Consider the following 20,268-nt stretch of genomic DNA (forward strand, 5'->3'; position numbering starts at 1 on the left):
GGTCTGTTCACGCTGAGAACCAGGGCAGGAGCCATCAAACTTTGTCTGTTAGAGGGCTGGGCAGTAAATATTTTCAGCTCTGCAACGCATACAGCCTCGATGACAACACTCCAACTCCACCCTTTTCTCAAGAAAGGGGCCACAGATAACACATACACAAACAGCAAGGCTGTGTTCCGGTAACACACAAGGTTTGTTTTACTTACACAATAAGATGACAGGCTGGATTTGGCTGCTGAAATTGTCAGCTCCTAATCTACAGCAGTTTGTTCATTCCTTCAGCCAACATGGATCGAATGTCTACCTTGTATCTGGCATGTTCTAGGTTCCAGGCAGACGGAGAATCACACAAGTTTCCACCACCACGGAGCTGAAGCCCTAGTAAAGATCTGACTGTGTGTTTCACCTCTGCCTGTTAAGACTTCCTCACCTTGGTCCACTTCTCGCTTCCCTTAGACCCATGGCTCTCAACTCATACTCCACATCACCTGGGGACCTTGCAGAACAACCAGTGCCTGGGCCCCACACCCCAGAGATTCTCATTTAATCATCCTGGGGTGGGCCCAGGTACTGATAATTTTACAAGCTTCCCAGGTGATGGGTTGAGACCTACTGCTTGGGTAGCTGTTTGCCTCCTGTTTTTTCCACTTATTTACGATCTGAAATAGGGAAAGTCTTTTAAGCCTCCCGCTTTGAGTTGTAAAATGTGGATTATACCTGTTTCATAGGATTGTCATGAGGATAAAATGAGGCTACATGCTTTTCAAACGTGAGGTACAACTGTCTTTGCGCCATTATCATTCAACTTTAATGCTGGGTCCTACATCAGTGGTTTCCCTCTCCAGTTTTGACCTCAATTCTTTGAACCAAGACAGTGTTTGGGACTTCTAAACCAAGCTCGAGTGGTAGCTCACTAACAGCCCAGGTTCATGGGTGAGCGAATGGGTGGCCTTTTCCTTTACGCTAGCAGAGCCTTGCATGGAGCTGCCACTTGTCTGGCATGGGGAGCGCTGGTCCGTGCCCCACTTTTGTAGTGAAGGTCTCCATCTCCAGGCAGAGACAGCTGACCTTTGAGCACTGCTGTGAAGACTTGAATAAGTGGCTTATTTACTGTGACTCATGGACAAATGTCCAAATCCAGGTACTTTCAAGAGCTTAAGACCTAGAAAGTGAAGGGCATTACCATTTTGCTGAACACTGATCAGTGCGCTAGGTCCTTCCCACATACTATTTCATTTCATCCTCAAAACAACCCCTGAGAACACCTCTTGCTCTTCTTTGACAGAAGAAGACGACTCAGAGAGGCTGAACAGCTTGTGACCCCGTGGTTCCAGGACTGGACTCACACCTGGGTCTTGTTGATTCTGCAGCTCTTTGCACAGACCCATGGGCCATCCTACAAATAATTCAGCCCCTCTGTAGCCAGGATTCAAAGAGCTACCCAACTGCCTCAGGTTTATTTTTCTCGGTTTTCTTTTTCCTTTCCTTTTCTTTTTCTGGAGCAGGTGTGGGGGCGGTGGGGGGGAACCCAGAAAGAACCCCACAACACCTGCTAATGCCCATACTCCGATAGCCTCGCTCAGCACTAGCAGGATGACCCACGGGTCCAGAGAAAAAGGCATTTCCTTCCTGCACAGCATTCGGATGGTGCAGTTTTATAACCTCATAATGAAACAAAAAAACAAACAAACCAAAAAAATGTGAGGAGAGAGTTTGGAGAAATAGATACTGCCAGGAGTGAGGAATTCACCGACCCCCAATCTGGGCCATCTCAAGAGAAGTTGGCCACTGGCTGAGCCTCTTAAAAGCTGAAAAGTCATCCCAGGCCACGGTTAAAGAGAAAGCTTGAACAAAACAGAAACAAATGTGATCTTCAAAGTCTTAAATGTCAACTTGAAGGATAACTGAGAAGCGCTGAGATGGGCCAAGAGAACCTGCAGCTGCTTTCCCCACATCAGATGGTCCTTCAGTCCTCTGGATCGGCCACCCCACACAGCTGGACGGCGTGTCCATCAGGGAGGGGGCAGCCCCCCAGCCCATACCCGCCAAGCTGTTTACAAGTGGCTAAAGCTTCCATTTTTACCACCCATCGGATTCTCCCCTCTCACCCTGAGGAGCAGTGACCGGCTCTGACCTGGGGCTTGTTCTTCAGGATGCCTTTGCTCCTTGATCTTCCCGCCCACTCCCACCTTCCCACCCCATCCATAAACCGGCTGCTGGCCTCCTCCCCCCAAGAACTGAAACACAAGGGTGGGCTCCAGGACAGATATCCAGGATGCCGGGTGCCCCCTCCCAGCCCTCAGGATAACGGAGCAGCCCTGCTCCTGGATAATCCCCGCTGGCTACCGATTCTAGAGGGAGGAAGTAAGGGTGACCTGAGCTCTTGAATCTCCACCCAGGTGTCTTCAAGAACAGAAAACAACACAGCCAGATTTGGAGAGAGGTCCTTTCCAAACCACGTAGGTGGCTGATGGCTAAAAAACTAGAAAATACAATTATTAGATTCCGTTTATGAAAGGTCTACAACATTCCTCGCTCTGTTTGAGCCCTTTGCATAAATACCATATTTGTAACAACCTTGAGCAGTAAGTATCATTCTCATTTTACAGGTGAGGGAACTTAAGCTCAGAAAGAATAAGTAATATATCCCAGGTTACCGCTTCCCTGGTGACTCAGTGGTAAAGAATCCAAGTGCAAAGAAGGAAATGCAGGTTCAATCCCTGGGTCAGGAAGATTCCTCTGGAGAAGGAAATAGTTATCCACTCCAGTGTTGTTGCCTGAAGAATCCCATGGACAGAGGAGCCTGGCGGGCTACAGTTCATGGGATTGCAAAGAGTGACACGACTGAGCACGCATGCCCAGGTTACTAATTCTCTCCCGGGCAGACTGCTCTGATGTCGGTCCTCTTTCCATTGCGCCAGGCTGCATCTGAAGTCCAGAGCTCAAGGACACCAGATCCCTAAACACAGAGACTCTAGTTGTGGAGACTTAGGTCAACGGCTGTCAAAGCATAGGACACCTTCCAAGCGGTTCTTTCTGCCAGGTGCCCTTGACCTTTCAACCTTTTGGAGAGCCTGAGAATGTACCCTAAGTATTCTGATCTCAGAGATGACCAATGAGCTGGTCAGATGCTTGAGCTGATAGAAGGGCCAGTCAGAAGGCTTCCATTATCAGCCCAAGCATCAGTGGTCTGAGAATCTGGTAAAATGTCCCCCTGAGCAAACTCTAAAGGGTCAGGATCCCACTGACCCTCCAGGGAGGGTGATGAAAGAGCTGAAAGGTCAGATCTCAACCTCAGCTGTCCCTGAGGGGTCCTGTGCTGGGTCAAGAGGCCACCCTAGACTCCAATTTTTTTTTTTTTTTTTAGCAAGCTCCAGGAGATAGTGAAGGACAGGGAAGTCTGGCATGCTGCAGTCCATGGAGTCACAAACAGCCGGACATGACGGAGCGACTGAACAAGACTCCAGGATGGGTCCCCTCCACCCCTGGATAGTCAGTCTTCTATTTGTACACGGTGGGAATGAGTGGGGACCTTTTAGTCGTTACTTAAATCAGCTCCACTGTGTAGCCAGCCTCTGCCTCACTGATTATCTTTGCATCCTCCTGACCACCTACACTTCACCCTGCCCTGGATCCCAGGCTCTTCAGTCATGGCAACAGTTTAACCTGTTTTGTGTCAAAAAAAAAAAAAAAAAAAAAAACTTTGGTGACACGGGGCTGGGGAAGAAGACTAGGGAGGAGACTTTTTTCCACAGAAGGCAGTGGCTTTTCAACCTCCCCCACAATCACCAAAACTAAAACCCTCCACCTCCACCGGCCTTTCTACTGGTCCCCCCCACATACACTTTCCCCCTTCCTGAACTCCTCACTCTCTTTTCAGTTCTGAGGTCCAGGAGAAGTTTCTCTCCTCTTTTTGTCCTGATGGGGGCACGAGTATTCCCTCAACATCTGAGGATCGGGAGGAAAAACCCTGGAAATGCAGCTAAGAGTTAGGAGCTGGACTGTGCAGCTACCAGAGAACCAGACAATAATAGCACAGCTGTTTTTTTGTTTTTTTTTTTTTTTTATGGAGAAATGAAGGTCGATGCAACTCCCAGAGCAACGGAGAAATGGCCCGATTATGCTTCCAGGCCTGAGGCCACGACCATCCCCACGCAGTCGCCAGTGCATAAACAGGCGCCTACACATGCATTTCGCGGCGGGCACCCCACTACCCCTTTACAAGCACTTTTGTTTAGACGGCCCTTAGCGTGATTTCCTCCTCCTTCACTGCACTCAAGTTAAAGACATACTCCTGAAGTTAAAGGAGTCTAGAGCTGACTTGCTGTCTGCTCGGTCTCTTGCAGCTCTTCTCCAGGGGTCAATTTGTATAATTTCTAAAACCTTTCCCAAATCTTCAACTTCCTGTGGGTCCATTTTTTATATCCATGCTTCCTCCCTGTCCCATTTTTTAAAATTCTCTCCTTTTTTCTAGGACACAGGGAGAGTCCAGCAATCTTCCTCCCACCCAAATATTGCAGGTTGGTTCTATTGCAAAATATAAAACCAGAGAGCCGGGTAGGATGACACTGAAAGGACTCTCTTTGTGGTCACTGGTTTGCTGAGCAGCTATGGACATCCAATGTGTGCATTGGGCAACCCCCCGCTGGTGGATCCATACGGCCCCGCTTCCTGCCACACTCAAAGAGCACAATTCCCCCTCTAAGACCTAGGGAAAAGCCATTCCCTTCTTCAGCCAACTTTTCAGAGAAACTCAAGAAACTGACACCAAACTCGGAAGGAGGAGGGGGACACAAAACCTGAAACTATTTAAAGATAGAAAGTTGCTCTCTTTCCCTTGTAGGGTTCAAGGAAAGTCTCCAGGGACTCTTTCCTGGAGAGGTGGTCCCCCCCCCCCCCCAACCCCTTCCCATCTTCCTAAGAACTTTGCAAAACCACCACAGGACTTTGGAAAAGTGGCCAAGGCAGAGAGAGAAGAGTTAAATCAAGCCCAGACCTCAACAATCTGTGTTCAATTTTGATAAAAATCTCTCTCCCTCTCCCCCACCACCCCCCTTCCTCCACTCCGCAACTCAGACATGTCTCTTTATGTTACGAGCTTGCATCTTGTTTGGGGGCACCGAGGGGCTCCCAGAAAATCCCCAATGGCCCCCACAGTGGGCACATGTGGCAGACACATCCATTCCACTCTCCGGCACGGCTGGACACAGAGTCTCAGTCCTGCCCACCCCCTCCTTCTTCTCCTCCCCCTTGCAGTTACCTGCCTCCAGCCCAGCTCCTTCATTCGGGTTAAGTCAAAGCCCCACTGACCGGCGCTGTCAGGGCCCCAGCAGGCAGACGGACGGGCATCAGCCGCAGGTGCTGGGATCCCTGAGCAGGACGCCTTTCCTGGGACGCTCCTTCCCTCTCCCAGGTCTTCCCTCTTCTTGCTGCTTCTGAGAGCAAGAAGCTGAGAGTTTGCTCTGAGAACTAGAAGCCCCCCCCCCACCCCCGCCCCCCAGGCCTGGCCTGCTGGCCAGGGGCCAGGCTTGCAAGTGGGAGCTGGGGGCGTGTGAAGAGTTAAATCACCCAAAGGCAGGCACAAGGGAACCGGGAAAAGTCACCACCAAAAAGTTGTCCGTTTGGGGGGCACCGGCTCTGTCTGTCCACTTATGACAAGAAGGAATCGGATTTCAAAGCCATAAACATTTTTTTTTAAGTTTTCCGAAGACATTTCCTGTGTCCAGATGTGCCCATCCAGGCAGACCCGACAGGCACATCACACCCGCCAGCACCAACGCGCACGCACCGCCCCCCCACCCCCACCCCCGCCGGAACCCCGCTCAGGGATCCCCGGCGGCTCCTGCAAAGCACTTTGGAAACACAAAAACAGGCAGCCGGTGGAGCCGCTGCCTCGCCAAATCCCCTTTCAGCCTCGGAAAGAAAAGTAGAGGAGGAGAGAAGTGGGGAAGTGGCCCGGAAAGCCTCCCGCGGTCCCCTGGCCCCCCGGATGCGAAGCGGGGAGGAGAGCGGGGCGGCCGTACTCACCCCGGGCCGCCCATGGCGCGTCCTCGGCTCCCGCAGCCCCGCGCCCGGCTGCGCGCCCGCCCGCCCGCCGCGCCCGCTCCGCGCTGAGCCGAGCCGAGCTCGCCGTCTCCCGACCGAGACCTCGCCGCTCCCCCTGGGCCGGCCTCGCGCCCGCCCGCCCCGCTCTGACGTCAGGCGTCTTGGAGCGGGATATTTATGGCCAGGATACTCTGAATTTTCCCTAGGTAGAGTTCTGATTGCAGTTCCTTGGGATTTGTAATTTTCACACTTTCAGACAGAAAGCAGCGGAGGGAGGGAGGAGAACGCAGCCGGCAGGGCGAGGCAGACAATGAGGGTAGCTGTTTTCCAACTCTGGCAAAGAGCCTTCTCAGGGCTTCCTCTGTTTTGGAAACAGGGAAGGGGTCAAGCAGGCAGGAGTGGTGACCTGAGACGGTGGGCTTCTCCTCGTTTCTCTCCTGGTCCGAGCGGGCTGAGAGGTCAGGTGCTCGGGACCGGGAGCTCTGCCCTTCGACCAAGTCCCTTCACCGGACACTGAGTCTCAGGAGGTGCTAGGGCAAGAAAGGAGATAAATCAGGAAGAACAGAACAGCTAATTAGAAGCCCTGGTCCACACCCTAACAACTTTTCCATTTCTTCTTTGGGAGTGGGCGCGTTAAAAAAAAAAAAAAGTTTATTTTTATTAAATTATGTTCCACACTCCCTGCCTCTGTATAGCTTTTCCAACTCAGTACCAGTCAGTTCATCTTACTTCATTGCTTACATATAGAGTTTGAGCCATTTACAATAGTCCTTATTCATACTTTATATAATGGCTTTTAATTTCTTTTTTTTTTCTTAAATGTGATTGTGATCCATCTCCTTGTCTGGATAGAAGTTGCCTTAATCAAGAACAACAGTCTCCTCCATGACTGGCACCATCATCAGGATGGAGTCTGCATTGTTTCACTCTCCCAGGAGTGAGCAAGCAGATAGAGCTGGCATTGGGTGATGAGCCGGAAGGTGGGATTTCCTCACTGTTCAGGTCTGGATTCTGATGGTTGTCTATTTCTCTACCTAGCTGAAGAGGTTTGGGGACATGACTTGGTTTAATGGCCATCTTTCCAGAGTAGAGGAAAAAGAGAGAGCATAATGCCTTATCCTACTTGGTGCCCAAGGATTGGAGAATGAAGTGAAAAATGAGATGCATGGGATGTAAATCGCTTGTTCAGTTGGATAACATAAGTGTGTAGGTATTCAACTCCCCATTAAGGAGAAGGAGGATAACCACAAATCATCACTAAAACAACACAGCCCTAGCGAGCATTCCGTTAGCCCAGATGGGGTAAAGGTGGGGGTGTGTCTTAACCACAGTTACAGTGCAGCAGGGACTCAAGGACTTGGAATGTGTTTACCCCTTTGGCAGCAGCTGGTTAGGGCTGATTGCCAGAAGGAGCCAAGTCTTGGGCCTGGGCCTCTTGGTGGGAGACAGCCAAGATGTTTTGGTCCAAGCCACAGAGAGCTCAGAGCCCTGCAGTTTGGTCACTGTCTGGCTGTCCTCCTGAGCATCATACCCCACAGCAACATCTCTCAATCCCCTTCCTCCCATCAGGGTTCCACGGTGAACTCTGCTTTGTGGTGGACACTGCACATTAGCTTCCAAAATCCCCTTCTCCCTTGCTTTCCTCAACTAAAGAAACTGGAGGTCTACAGTAGTCACCATTCCAGACACCCTTGTAACTAGCAATAGCTGTGAAACCCATTTCCATCCAGTGAGGTTGGCATGCAGAAGGCTGGGGTCAGCTTCCACAAATATTCTTTAAGAAAAAGTCAGATTCGGATGGCATGCCCCTTCAACCCCTTGACAGCCCCTATTTCGCCTTCCTCCATTTCTTCTCTCTTAGGACGTAAATATGATGTCTGGAGATATAGCAACCATCTTGCAACCTTGAGAACAAAAACCGCTCACTTAAGAATGGTGGAGCAGGAAGGTAAAAGGAACTGAGGTCCTTGATGACATCCATAGTGGCTGAACTTTCCTCTGACTTCTTGTCAGGTGAGAAAAATAAACTCCCATGTGTTCCTGTTATAATAGTCATCTTAGGTTTTTTTTACAGTCAAATACAGTCTTACCTGACACATTTCCATCAATCCACCAAAATGCAATATTGGAACGATTCCTGAAGATTAGCTCACAAGTATGATAATTCCTTTTAACCGTATGTGTGCTTAGTCACTTGGCCGTGTCTGACTCTTTGTGACCCCTGTAGCCACAGGGTGGACTGCAGCCCACCAGGCTCCCCTGTCCATGGGATTCTCCAGGCAAGCATACTGGAGTGAGTTGCCATTTCCTCCTCTATTTAACCTTATACTGACATCACTGTTAATAGTTTTCAAAGCCTGTCCGCATATATTCCCCAGCAAACTTCACAATTTGGAGAAGTATCACAATAACCTCCATTTTTCATATAAGAAAAGAAGCCAGATTTAATAGATATCCTGCCCAAGATCACACAGTCTACAAAATAAGGGACCCTTGAACCCCAGCCTAGTTCTTCTAACTCCAATTCTGTGTATTTTCTGCAACACCTTAGATAATAAAACCACAAAGCCCAGTGAAGATGCCTAATGCATACTAAGTCTATGTCAAGATGCAGGAGATTGAAAGTAAATTCTGGAACTAGAAAGTGCCACAGTCCACTTGGGGAATTGAGTCCAGTCCATTGTCTCCCCAAATCCCCATCACCTTCCAGCTACCCTCTGATATCCTGCCCGGAATCCCCATAGTTGCTCTTGCTAAGGTCACATGAACTTTTAGTTGAATCAAGTCTTGGCATCTTCATGGTCATGTCCTGTAAGATGCTTGGAGCACCCCTTTTTTGAAGCACTCCCCTCTTTCAGGGACATCTTAGCACAACAACTTCCTTTGTGCAGTTTCTCTTCCCGGTCCTTCTTCCACCTGACTGTGGATGTTCCCCAGGGATCTGCCAGCCATCTTCTTTCTCTTGCCAAGAAGGAGAATGAAACTCATCTCATGTGATTTCATCCTTTCTTGTTAGTTGTACCATAGGCTCCATGACAGTCTGAGAAGGTCAACCATCGTCTTGACATCCAAATCTACATTCCAACCACCATTTTCCTCTCAATCTTAACCCTGCTTTTCCAACTGGTTTTGTCCATATTGCCCAGCATATGGTGAGTGGTAAATAATTGGTATATGTTTTAAATTATTATTATAAAGAAGATGCAGAGAAGTGAGTAAAGCATAAGAGGATTTTGTGACTGACTCATTTCTAGTATTAGGAGCCTTGGTGTGATCATCCTCCCTTGAAGATCACTCCACAAGCCAATCTACTTGTCTCTAGCCACAAGGAAATGCAACAGAATTCATGGAAGTTAGCAGGAGCAGACCCGATAAAAAGGTAGACCTAATGAGAAATAGCCTCATTTACTCCTTTTTACATGTATATGTATGGCTGAGTCCCTTTGCTCTCCATCTGAAATCATCACAACATTGTTAATTGGCTAGACTCCAATATAAAATTAAAAGTCTGATAAAATTAAAATGTCAAAAAAAGAATTTACTCCTTTTGGAATTAACTCCTTTTAGAATAGCCTCATTAATTTCTTCCAGGCAAAGTGAGAGACAGGAAGGGATTAAAGATGAGCTGAGATAGGGCCAGTCAATCCTAAAGGAAATCAGTCCTGAATATTCATTGGAAGGACTGATGCTGAACCTGAAACTTCAATACTTTGGCCACCTGATGCGAAGAGCTGAGTCATTGGAAAAGACCCTGATGCTGGGAAAGATTGAAGGCAGGAGGAAAAGGGGATGACAGAGGATGAGATGGTTAGATGGCATCATGGACATGAGTTTGAGCAAGCTCTGGGAGTTGGTGATGGACAGGGAAGCCTGGCATTCTTAGGGTTGCAAAGAGTTGGACATGACTGAGCGACTGACCTGAACTGAACTGAGATAGAGCTGGAGACTTAGAGGTGGTAGGTGGGAAGCATGAGGAGGATGGGATCAGAGGAAGAGGCCATGCACCAGAATATTCCAGGTCTGAGGAGAGGAGGAAAAAAAAACTCCATCCCTCCCCAGGTAAGCTTACTCAGGTTCTACTGGGAAGAGGAGCAGGTGAAGCTTATAAAATGCATGGCCCTCCATGCTAAGAGGCTGTTTTTGAGGTTGTTGAGCCTTGAAGAACCCATAAAGTGGGAGGGGCCCTTCCAAGATCATCTGTTTTCCCCCTACCCCAACATTATTGCACATAGAACCCTAATGTAGGGAGGACGGAAGGTAATCACTTATGCTCAAGACTGCCCTGAGGGTGGGGTGGGGCCCATCTTCCTTCACCTGTCAGTCACCTGTATATCCCAGGAATGTGGCTCTGTGTGACACACTATTCATCTAGAAAATTCCACCTGCTTCCTAAGGGACTCCCAAACAATTCAGGAAGCTTGTCCCTGCATCCAAAGCCAACTGTCCACTTCCGAGGCCCGGCTAACTCGTGGGAGAAGTAGGCATCACAGTTGCCCCTCCTTGCCCACTTTCCAGGGCACAGGCCCCAGGAGCACTCAGCAACGACCTTGTAAAGGATCAGTGAGCACCCCATGAGTAGCCATCCAATCATCACAAAATCACCTTCCGCAGTTCACACTGGCAGGCTAGAGAAGGTGGTGATAAGGACTCAGGTGTCAGAGACCCTGGTTAAATCCCCACCTCGCCTCTTTCTGCTGTGTGAGCTGCCCGTGACCTTCTGAAGCTTGGTGTTTGACGGTTAATCTTACATGTCAACTGGGCTGGGCCACATACCCAAGTATTTGGTCAAATATTATTCTGAATGTTTTCATAAGGGTGTTTTTTTGGATGAGATTAACGTTTAAATTGGGGAACCTCTATAACATAGGTGGACCTCATTCAGTCATCTGAAGATCATAATAGAACAAAGCATGACTTCCAGGATTCTCCCAGCGAATGACATATCAGATCTGAACTGTAACTCTTCCCTGGATCTGCAGCCTGCCAGCCTCCCACAATTAAATGAGTCGATTCCTAAAAATCTACCTGTCTATCTACACACACACACGCGCGCGCGCGCACACACACACACACACACACACACACACACCCATTGGTTCTGTTTATCCAGAGAACTTTGACTAATACAGTTTCTCAACAATATCATAGAATGAAGAACATTCCATCCCTAAAGGATTGTTGACGAGATTAAATGAGGCAAATGGATTGAAAGTCCCTACTCCAGTGAGTTCTTCTAAGACAGGGGAGAAAGAGGAACCCTCAGAGTCATGAGGTCCCTCTCATCCCACCCATGAGGCCGTCAGAATCCACCTTCGGACCCCAGGCTCTGCTCAGGAAAATGCCAAACTCTGTCTCAAGGGCGTTGGTAATGTCGAGAGTGCAGAAGAAGGTGGTGGTAAACTGGGCCCAGGTCAGCACAGATATATAACACATTAGGTGTTTTGATCATGGACCATTCTGTTTCTTTCACTTATATTTAGGCGTATAATCTCCATTGATTAGAACCAGCCTCCTGAACTTCCATTATCCAACAGTAACTTCTTTTTTAAAAAAACTTTTTATTTTGTACTGGGGTATAGCCGATTAACAAACAATTGTTTTGATAGTTTCAGCTGAACTGCAAAGGGGCTCGGCCATGCATTTACATGTACCCATTCTCCCCTAAACTCCTCTCCCATCCAAGCTGCCATATAATACTGAGCAGAGTTTCACATGCTATACACTATGTCCTTGCTGATTATCCATTTTCAATATCGCACTTAGCCAACAGTAACTTCTAAAACTATAACTAAAGAAGAAAGGTCAGGTTCCACAATTTCTTCCTGGAAAGGACATGAAATTAGGACATGAACTGCCTGAAAAATGTTTTAGGTTCTCATCATGGTGTGGGGTTGTAGAATGGCCTCAGAATATGGCATCAGTAAAAGCCTGGTTTCTAACCCCAGCTCAAGATCTTACAGCTAATTAAGAGCATCATTTAGTTTCTCTGGAAAAATATGGAATAATAGGAGGATCAAGCCCATGGTGCCGGAGTGAGGATTGAATTGCGGAATGTTTGTAATTACAGATGGCCATTATTCTTACAAGCCTCTTCCTCTATTTGCCCTTTTCCATCTCCACCCCCACCCCCCACCACACACAGCTCTTCTGTTAGTTAATACCAAGAATGCACTTAACATTAATGTACAATTCACCAGGTTCCTGGCACCTAGCTCTCTGCAAATATCTTTGCCTGGAGTTAAGAAACCTCCCCTGGCTCGGACATGACCACACCAAATAGGCAGCGATTGGAAAATTGGACCCATAAAAGCCGTCTCCTTCCGAGACGCAGGACAGCATTTTTGAGAAGCCTGCTCAGGTTGTTTGCAGCGGCTTTGAGGGTCAGCTCTGCTGCTTTGCCTACGTCAGAACCCTAAGTGTTTAACCACAAGACACAAAATCCTGGGACATTGTGGCGGCAGCCGTCCACCCCCACAGCAAGGCAGGCCGTGCGTGCATCTAGTCCGGTATGTGCCCCTACTCCCATCCCCAGCAGAGGCTAGACAGGCTCCACACCTGGCCAGATGTGGGATGGGATATGGCCCAGTGTGCAAAGTACTTCAGCAGCTGAGAAAGGGGGTGGAATTCCTGCCTGATCCCCCTAGACAATGTGTGATCCGAGTCTAGGGTCCCCAGCCTGGGGAAAGGCCATGCCCACTGGTAGCCACAGCAGCTGATGTTATTTCTGGAGACAGAGTCCTTGCAGTTGGGGCTGCATACAAACTCCCATGATGGTCTCGGCTTCGGTAGCTCAAGACTCTTTGAAGAATCATGCTCAGGGCTGAGTGCTGCAATCAAGTTCAAGGTGAAGTTGTCTTTTGAAATGTTTGAGAGAAAGAAATCTTCCCACCTGATCTATACTGGGAATGGAGATGGGGAAAACACACAAACACTCATTTTTCTCCGTTGAAGAATAAATGGAGGCTGCTTGGAATCGTCAGGTCTGTGCACATGTGTGTATATGCAACTGAGCAGGGACTTGGGGGAGGCCAAGGGACATCAGAAGAAGCGTAACACGTTTCATCATTCAGTGGTTTTGTCTTTTAAAGGAAAGATCTTAAACATGGTAAAGTGATGATGTTAGGAATCTGTTCTTAATTACCACTCAGTAACTTGGCAATCTGTTTTATCCCATTCATTTCTTTTGGAAAGTTCTCAGTGACTCGTCTCTTCAGCTGTGTGTACACAATCATACACAGAAATAAAGAAAGAGAAAACCCACCCTGGTTGCCCTTGGAAAAAGCAAGGACATCTAATGAATCCTCCTGCAGACAGTCATGAGCACAGATTTTTAGATATTTTGGGGGAATTTCATAAACACAAAATAGGCATATTTGATGGATGCATATATGTGGTTTTGGACTCTAGTGTAGGGACTTTTTCTAACTTTCTTTAAAAGAAAGAAGCAGGAGCAGAAGCAGCAGCAAAGAACTTCACTAATGCTGTTTATTCACTCATCCTGCTAAGTCTCAGGCATTGTGATAAGCCCTGGAGATGCGAAGTTGCACTGGATGGGGTTTCCATCAATTAGGATTTTAATCTAGTGGGAAAGAAAGCTCAACTTCATGCAGGTTAAAAAATAAATGAAAGCACATGAAACTTTCAGAATCACAGTGGATGAAATGTAGTGAAGGTCAGTAGTGGATTGCCTGCCTTTGGATGAAGAAGAAAATACCTTCCCTTTCCACTGGTAACTTCCAGGCCAATTGCGATTCCAGGCCAAAATGCAATTACCAAAATGCATTCTATGGAATGCTAATTCCTTTAAATGGCTTGCCAAACAAGGCAGAGGGAGTGTTTTTTATGATCAAATAAGCTCGAGAAAAACTGTATATATTCTACCCCTCTCCACACACACACACCTTGAAACTTCACACTGCCTGTTAGCATATGGAAAATTCTAGAAGGTCCACAGCAAACGAGATCTCCCGAACTTAGCTCAGCACAGTGCTCCCCAAAGTTCTTTCCTCATAGGACCTGTTTTTCCACATAACATCTATGAACATCCCGTAACTTTCAGAAACATTGTTTAGTCTGAAGGGGACCAGAAGAAGTCTCTAAAAATAAACACAAGTGTAATGGGATGCTGAATTGGAATTTTTAATGAGGCAGCAAGATGCAATAGATAAGAAATTCTTAAATAATGTTTCATAGTGAGAAGCGGATTTTCAAAAGGAAGTATCTGGGAAGTGCTTTCATGTCTCCAAAAACTCCTTCCTATAGGAAGAATCAGAAGCATGGAAGTTGAGAAAAAATGTAATGAGGAAGATTTCTCTGAGATGCCTGCACCAAAATTCCTTCCCTTTACCCCCCCACCCCCCCCCCCCCCCCCCCCCCCCCCCAGTGAGAACAGCTTGAGGGGGATGACTCAAGGACCTAAGTGATTCCTGAAGTTGGGAATTGTGGACAGTGTCAGACTCCAGCCTGGAAATATAGAAGGCAAGACACAGATGGTAAATTGATTTGGTGGTGGATCAAAGGAGAGAAGTTGCTTTATTGAGAAGGCTGGCACTCTACATTGCGAGGACAAGAATTAATACATGTGTCCCAACAACCATATGTGGGCCACATGGGTGAGAAAGTGAGCCAGGAGACATATTTAAACCTTATCAAAGAGAACTACCTGGAAGAACTGTGGACCCATGATATCAAGGGTTGGTACAGAGTGGGCCACTGGCAAACCAACTAAATGGGAGAAAATCAGCTGAAGAAAGAGAATACACAGCCCATATCACAGGAGTTGCAGTTGGAGAGACCCAACTGAATGGTCTTTGAAGAACCCACCATTAAAAGAATACATTTGAATCAGTTCTAATGAGATGGGTGAAACTGAAGCCCATTATACAGGGTGAGGTAGGCCAGAAAGATAAACACCAATACAGTATACTAATGCATATATGGGCTTCCCTGGTGGTTCAGATGGTAAAGCATCTGCCCGCAATGCGGGAGACCTGGGTTCGATCCCTGGGTCAGGAAGATCCCCTGGAGAAGGAAATGGCAACCCACTCTGGTACTCTTGCCTGGAAAATTCCATGGACGGAGGAGCCTGGTAGGTTACAGTCAATGGGGTCGCAAAGAGTCGGACACGACTGAGCAACTTCACTCACTCACTCACTCAATGCATATATATGGGATTTTAAAAGATGGTAATGATAACCCTATATGTAGGACAGAAAAAGAGACACAGATGTATAGAACCGACTTTTGGACTCTGTGGGAGAAGGCGATGGTGGGATGATCTGAGAGAATAGCATTGAGACATGTATATTATCAAGTGTGAAACAGATCTCCAGTCCAGGTTGGATGCATGAGACAAGTGCTCAGGGCTGGTGCACTGGGAAGACCCAGAGGGATGGGATGCGGAGGGAGGCGGGAGGGGGGATCAGGATGGGGAACACATGTATATCCATGGCTGATTCATGTCAATGTATGGCAAAAACCACTACAATATTATAAAGTAATTAGCCTCCAACTAATAAAAATAAATGAAAAAAAAAAAAAACCCACCAAAGGCTCACAGGGAAAAGAGTCTGATATATGCAAACCATTTTGCAACCATGCCAAAAAATTCTCTGCAGAAGAGGGGACCTCCACCTATGGCTGAGTAAGGAGATCAGCAAAACTCATCCCCCCACAAAGCAACTACAAACTGAGATTAAATTAACAAAACAACCATTTTGACACAATGGAAATCAACCAAATGCAAAAGACAATCTGAGAAGTGTTCATACACTTTACATAATACTTTACAAACTGATGAACTTTGGGTAAGAATTTGGGGATTCTTTAAAGTTCTGACTTGAGGCTGTGGGAAATTGACTTACCACTATACTAGGAAGATAGAAGTGTGATCTTTAGGAAGCCAAGCTTATAAGTGAAAGTAAGTATATCCAAACAAACCTGATGACATTGCACAAACAGGTTGAAAACAAAAGTTTGGAAAAAAACAATACACAGTGCAAACTGCATCCACAAAAAATCTAGAGTAGCTATTAATATCAGATAACATAGACTTCAAAAGCAGAAATAGTATGAGGCAAAGAAGCATATTTCATAGTTATTAAATGGTCAAATCATCAGAAAGATATATTGAATAACAGCAGAACCTCAAAATACATAAAGTAAGAAGTGACAGAGTTGAAAGGGGAGATGGAAAACTCAATAATAACAATCGGGGACTTCACGATTACACCCTCAAGAGCTGATAAAATCACCAGACAGCAAACCAGAAAGGATATAGAAGACTTGAACAACTCTATCAACCAACTTGATATAACAAACACTTTGTATGTATGTGTGTCTTAAAGTCTATTTTGTCTGATACTATAATTTCCTTGTGACCAAACATCATACTTTGTATGACTTCGATGTTTTAAAATTGTTTGAGACTTGTTTTATGGCCTAATTTATGGTCTTTGCTAGAGAATGTCTCAAGCATGCTTGATAACCTGCAGCCGTTGGGTGACTATTTTATCATTAGGAAATATTTTCCTTGTCTAAAATTCTATTTCTAGTGTACCACACCTGGAACCTTCTCTAGAAAATACCATGGCCATAAAACAAGTTTTAATAAATTGTAAAGGATTGAAATTATATGAAATACAGCATCTGATCACAGGTCATCTAAAGTAAATTATAAAAAAAATCAACAAAAGAAAATCTGGGAATCCCCAAATATTTGGAAATGAAACAACATACTTTTAACTATTCTAGATTGAAAGACTCAGTATTGTTGGGGATAAATTTGGCATTTATCTCCAAATTGATGTATAGATTCAATGCACTCCTATCAAAAACTAAACAGGGTTTCTTTGTCTTTGGCAAAATGTTACATTGGCAAGCTTATCCTAAAATGTATACAGAAATGCAAAGGAACCAAAAAAAAAAAAAAAAGAAAACAAATTTGAAAATGCAGGACAAATTTGGAGTTTTTATATTACCCCAATTAAAAAACTTACTATAAATTTACAATAATCAAGACAGTGTGGTGTTGACATAGAATGGACATATAGAATCTACATATGATCTATATTGTAGATCATCAGGATGAAATTAAAAGTTCAGAAATAAAACCTTACATTTCTGTACAAATGATTTTCAACAATTCAATGGGAAGAGGATAATTTTTTTCAACAAATGCTGCTGAACACCTAGATGTCAAATATGAAAAAAATTAGGTTAAATCATAAATAAGTGAAAGAACTATGACTATTAAACTTCTTAGAATAAAAATAGGAGAAAATGTTTGTGAACTTAAGTTTAGCAAAGAGACCTTAAACATGACACTAATTGCATAATTTGTAACAGAACAACACGACAAACTGGACCTTGTCAATTTTTAAAGTCTTACATTTCAAAAGACACTATGAAAATGAAAAGACAAGTCATATGTAAAGAAAGTATGTACAAATCATTTATCTGATAAAGGACTAATATTCAAACATATAAAGAACCCTTAGAACTCAGTAAGTAGTTGACAAACAACCCAGTTTTTAAATGGGCAAAATATCTGAACAGACATTTTGTAAGAGGAGATACACAGATGGCTAATAAGTACATAAAGAGATACTAAACATGGTTAGTCATTAGGGAAATAATTGAAATCACAATAAGATACCTCTATACATCTACTAGAGTGGCTACAATAAAGATAGAAAACTAAGTGTGAAAAAAGTGAAATTTTCATACATTGTTGATGGGAATGTAAAATGGTACAACCCTTTTGGAAAACAGTTAGTATATTTCTTAAAAACTTAAATATAAATTTACCATTAAGCTCAGAAATTCCTTTTCTAGGAAGAAAGCCAAGAGAAATAAAAAGATGTATCCCCACAAAGACATGTTAAGTGAATATACGTAACAACATTGTTCATAATAGCCCCAAACTGGAAATAACCCAAATGCCCATCAACTGGTGAGTGGGTAAATAAAACATGATATATCCATACAAGTAAATACTATTCATTGATAAAAAGGAACAGATTTCTGATTCATGCCACAATATGGATGATCTTCAAAACCTTTATGCTAGATTCCACATATAAGTGATATCATGTGATATTTGCCTTTCTCTGTCTGACTTACTTCACTCAATATGATAGTCTCTAGGTCCATCCATGTTGCCGCAAAATGGCATTATTTCATTCTTTTTTATGGCCGAGTAATATTCCATTATGTATATGTACCATAGAAAACAAACTTTCGATTTATCCCCACCAGGGGTAGAGGGAAGGGATAAACTGAGAGCTTGGGATTGACATATACATACTACATGTATGATAGATAACTAAGAAGGACCTACTATGAAGCACAGAGAGCTCAACTCAACATTCTGTAACGACCTATATGGGAAAAGAGTCTAAAAAAGAAAGGCTGTGTGTACATGTGCAACTGATTCACTCTGAGGTACACCTGAAACTAACACAACATTGTAAATCAACTCTACTCCAATAAAAATTAAAATTAAAAACTTGATGCAAATGAAAGAATCTGACACAATAGAGTACATAGTGTAGAATTCCTTTCATAGGAAATATCCAGAAAGGCAAATTATTTACAAAGACAGAAATCAGATCAGTGGTTGCCTTGGACTGGGGAAAGGAACAGGAGTTGACTGCAAATGGGCACAAGAGAACTTTTGGGGGTGATGGAAAGTTCTAGAAGAGTTAAAATCATAGTGGTTGCACAACTCTATAAATCTGCTAAATATCACTGAGTTATACACTTACAATGGGTGAATATTATAATATGCAAAACTGTTTTTATAAAAGAACAAACTCACTTTCCTGCCTCTCCTACTTCCTCCCAACTTTAAACCTGAGGGAGGAGAGGAGGAGGGGTAGAATCAGACCAGAAAGAGAATGTAAACCACATCCTTTCCCCAAAGGTAAGCAGTTAGACTGCAGCTAATTTTAGCTGGGGAGGAGGTGGGTGTAGGGGGTTCAGAGAAAAAAGTACTCTGAATAAATTGAAGTGCTAATTAATATACAGGATTGGACTTTAAACCAAGTCTATGTTTTACCCTCTAACACATTTATAGAACTTTATACTGCCTACTAATGCACAGAAAAGTCACTTGACCTGAGATTTTACCTAGTGAGAGGGATAAGACACCCACCACATGGCAGGAGCTAAAGGTCAGTGGGGGACAAAATTATAGCTGATTTTATAATCATACCCCGGGAAAACAAACCTTTTAGCCTCTGGTGACATGAAAATCAGGAACAGAGCAACAAGGACCCAGTTCAGCCATATAACAAAGTGCAGATTGACAGTGTTTGGGGGACAGAAGAATTTTAAACTCAAAATCTGTTAGACCTGAGTTTGAGTCCTGGCTTGGCTATTTAATAGCTGTGTGATATGGGGACTGTCACTTAGCCTCTCTGATGTCCAACTGCTTATGCTCAGATTGATAGTGATATCGACCTCAAGGGGTTCTTATAAGAACTAAATGGCATAAGGTAAATCAGAGAATTTTGAGAGAGGACTTAACAGTCTAGGTATATCAGTCAGGGTTCTCTCAGAGAAGAACCGCTGTGAATGATCTAGAATAACGATATAGAATAACGATTTATTATAGGGATGAGACCACGCATGGGGTAGTATGGCAGTCTATTTAAAGCTATCACTTCTGCATGTCATGTTGGGCCCAAAGTCAGCAGAGTTGGCAGTTGTGAAGGGAAGATGCTTGTGAACTAGGAGATTAAAGTTTAATTAGAACTTGGAAGGGCAGACTGGAACTGTGTCGGTGCGTTACCACCTCTACTCCAGATGACCCAAGTGGCCTGCAGGATGAGTTTACAAGTACCTGGCCTAGGATTCAGAGATGGGAGGAGGATATCAGCAGGGGTGGGGGGTAGCTGGTAGAGCTGTGTGCCCAGTTGCTACCCCTCACCAACAAGCCAGCAGATCAATCACAAGATGCTTGAGCTGCAACAGTGACTGCCCTTCAGCCACCTCCAGAGCATACTAAAAGGACCATAGCATCCCTTCCGCCTTTCAACTCTTGTGCAAATTTTCTCTTGTGGCCATGGCACTTAACCATGCAGAGAAGTGAATTCTGGGAAATATAGTTTCAGCTTTACTAAATTGACAGAATACAATGTTACCACAGTCCAGGCCATGACAACTTGGCATCCATACCTATTTCTTTTCATCATATTTAATGTCCAAATAAAGACGACA

At 44.9% G+C, this 20,268-nt stretch overlaps 1 protein-coding gene and 1 pseudogene across 3 annotated transcripts in view; one reads left to right on the forward strand and one right to left on the reverse strand.

The window, feature by feature from the left end:
- Positions 1 to 6,299, reverse strand: part of DAAM2 (dishevelled associated activator of morphogenesis 2) — a 127,497-nt gene extending 121,198 nt beyond the window's left edge. For 2 of the 3 annotated variants that reach the window (XM_070456500.1, XM_070456498.1), the window contains exon 1: positions 6,028 to 6,299. The gene's annotated coding sequence lies outside the window, so the exon portion shown is untranslated. Of the gene's footprint in view, positions 1 to 5,260; positions 5,434 to 6,027 lie in introns of those variants that run through there. The other variant, XM_070456499.1, reaches the window with a different exon arrangement.
- LOC110123714 (transcription initiation factor TFIID subunit 9-like) overlaps positions 1 to 20,268 on the forward strand; it is a 106,977-nt pseudogene that overhangs the window by 43,462 nt on the left and 43,247 nt on the right.

Source organism: Odocoileus virginianus, chromosome 27, assembly GCF_023699985.2.
Source record: "Odocoileus virginianus isolate 20LAN1187 ecotype Illinois chromosome 27, Ovbor_1.2, whole genome shotgun sequence".
In the NCBI taxonomy this organism is placed as follows: domain Eukaryota; kingdom Metazoa; phylum Chordata; class Mammalia; order Artiodactyla; family Cervidae; genus Odocoileus; species Odocoileus virginianus.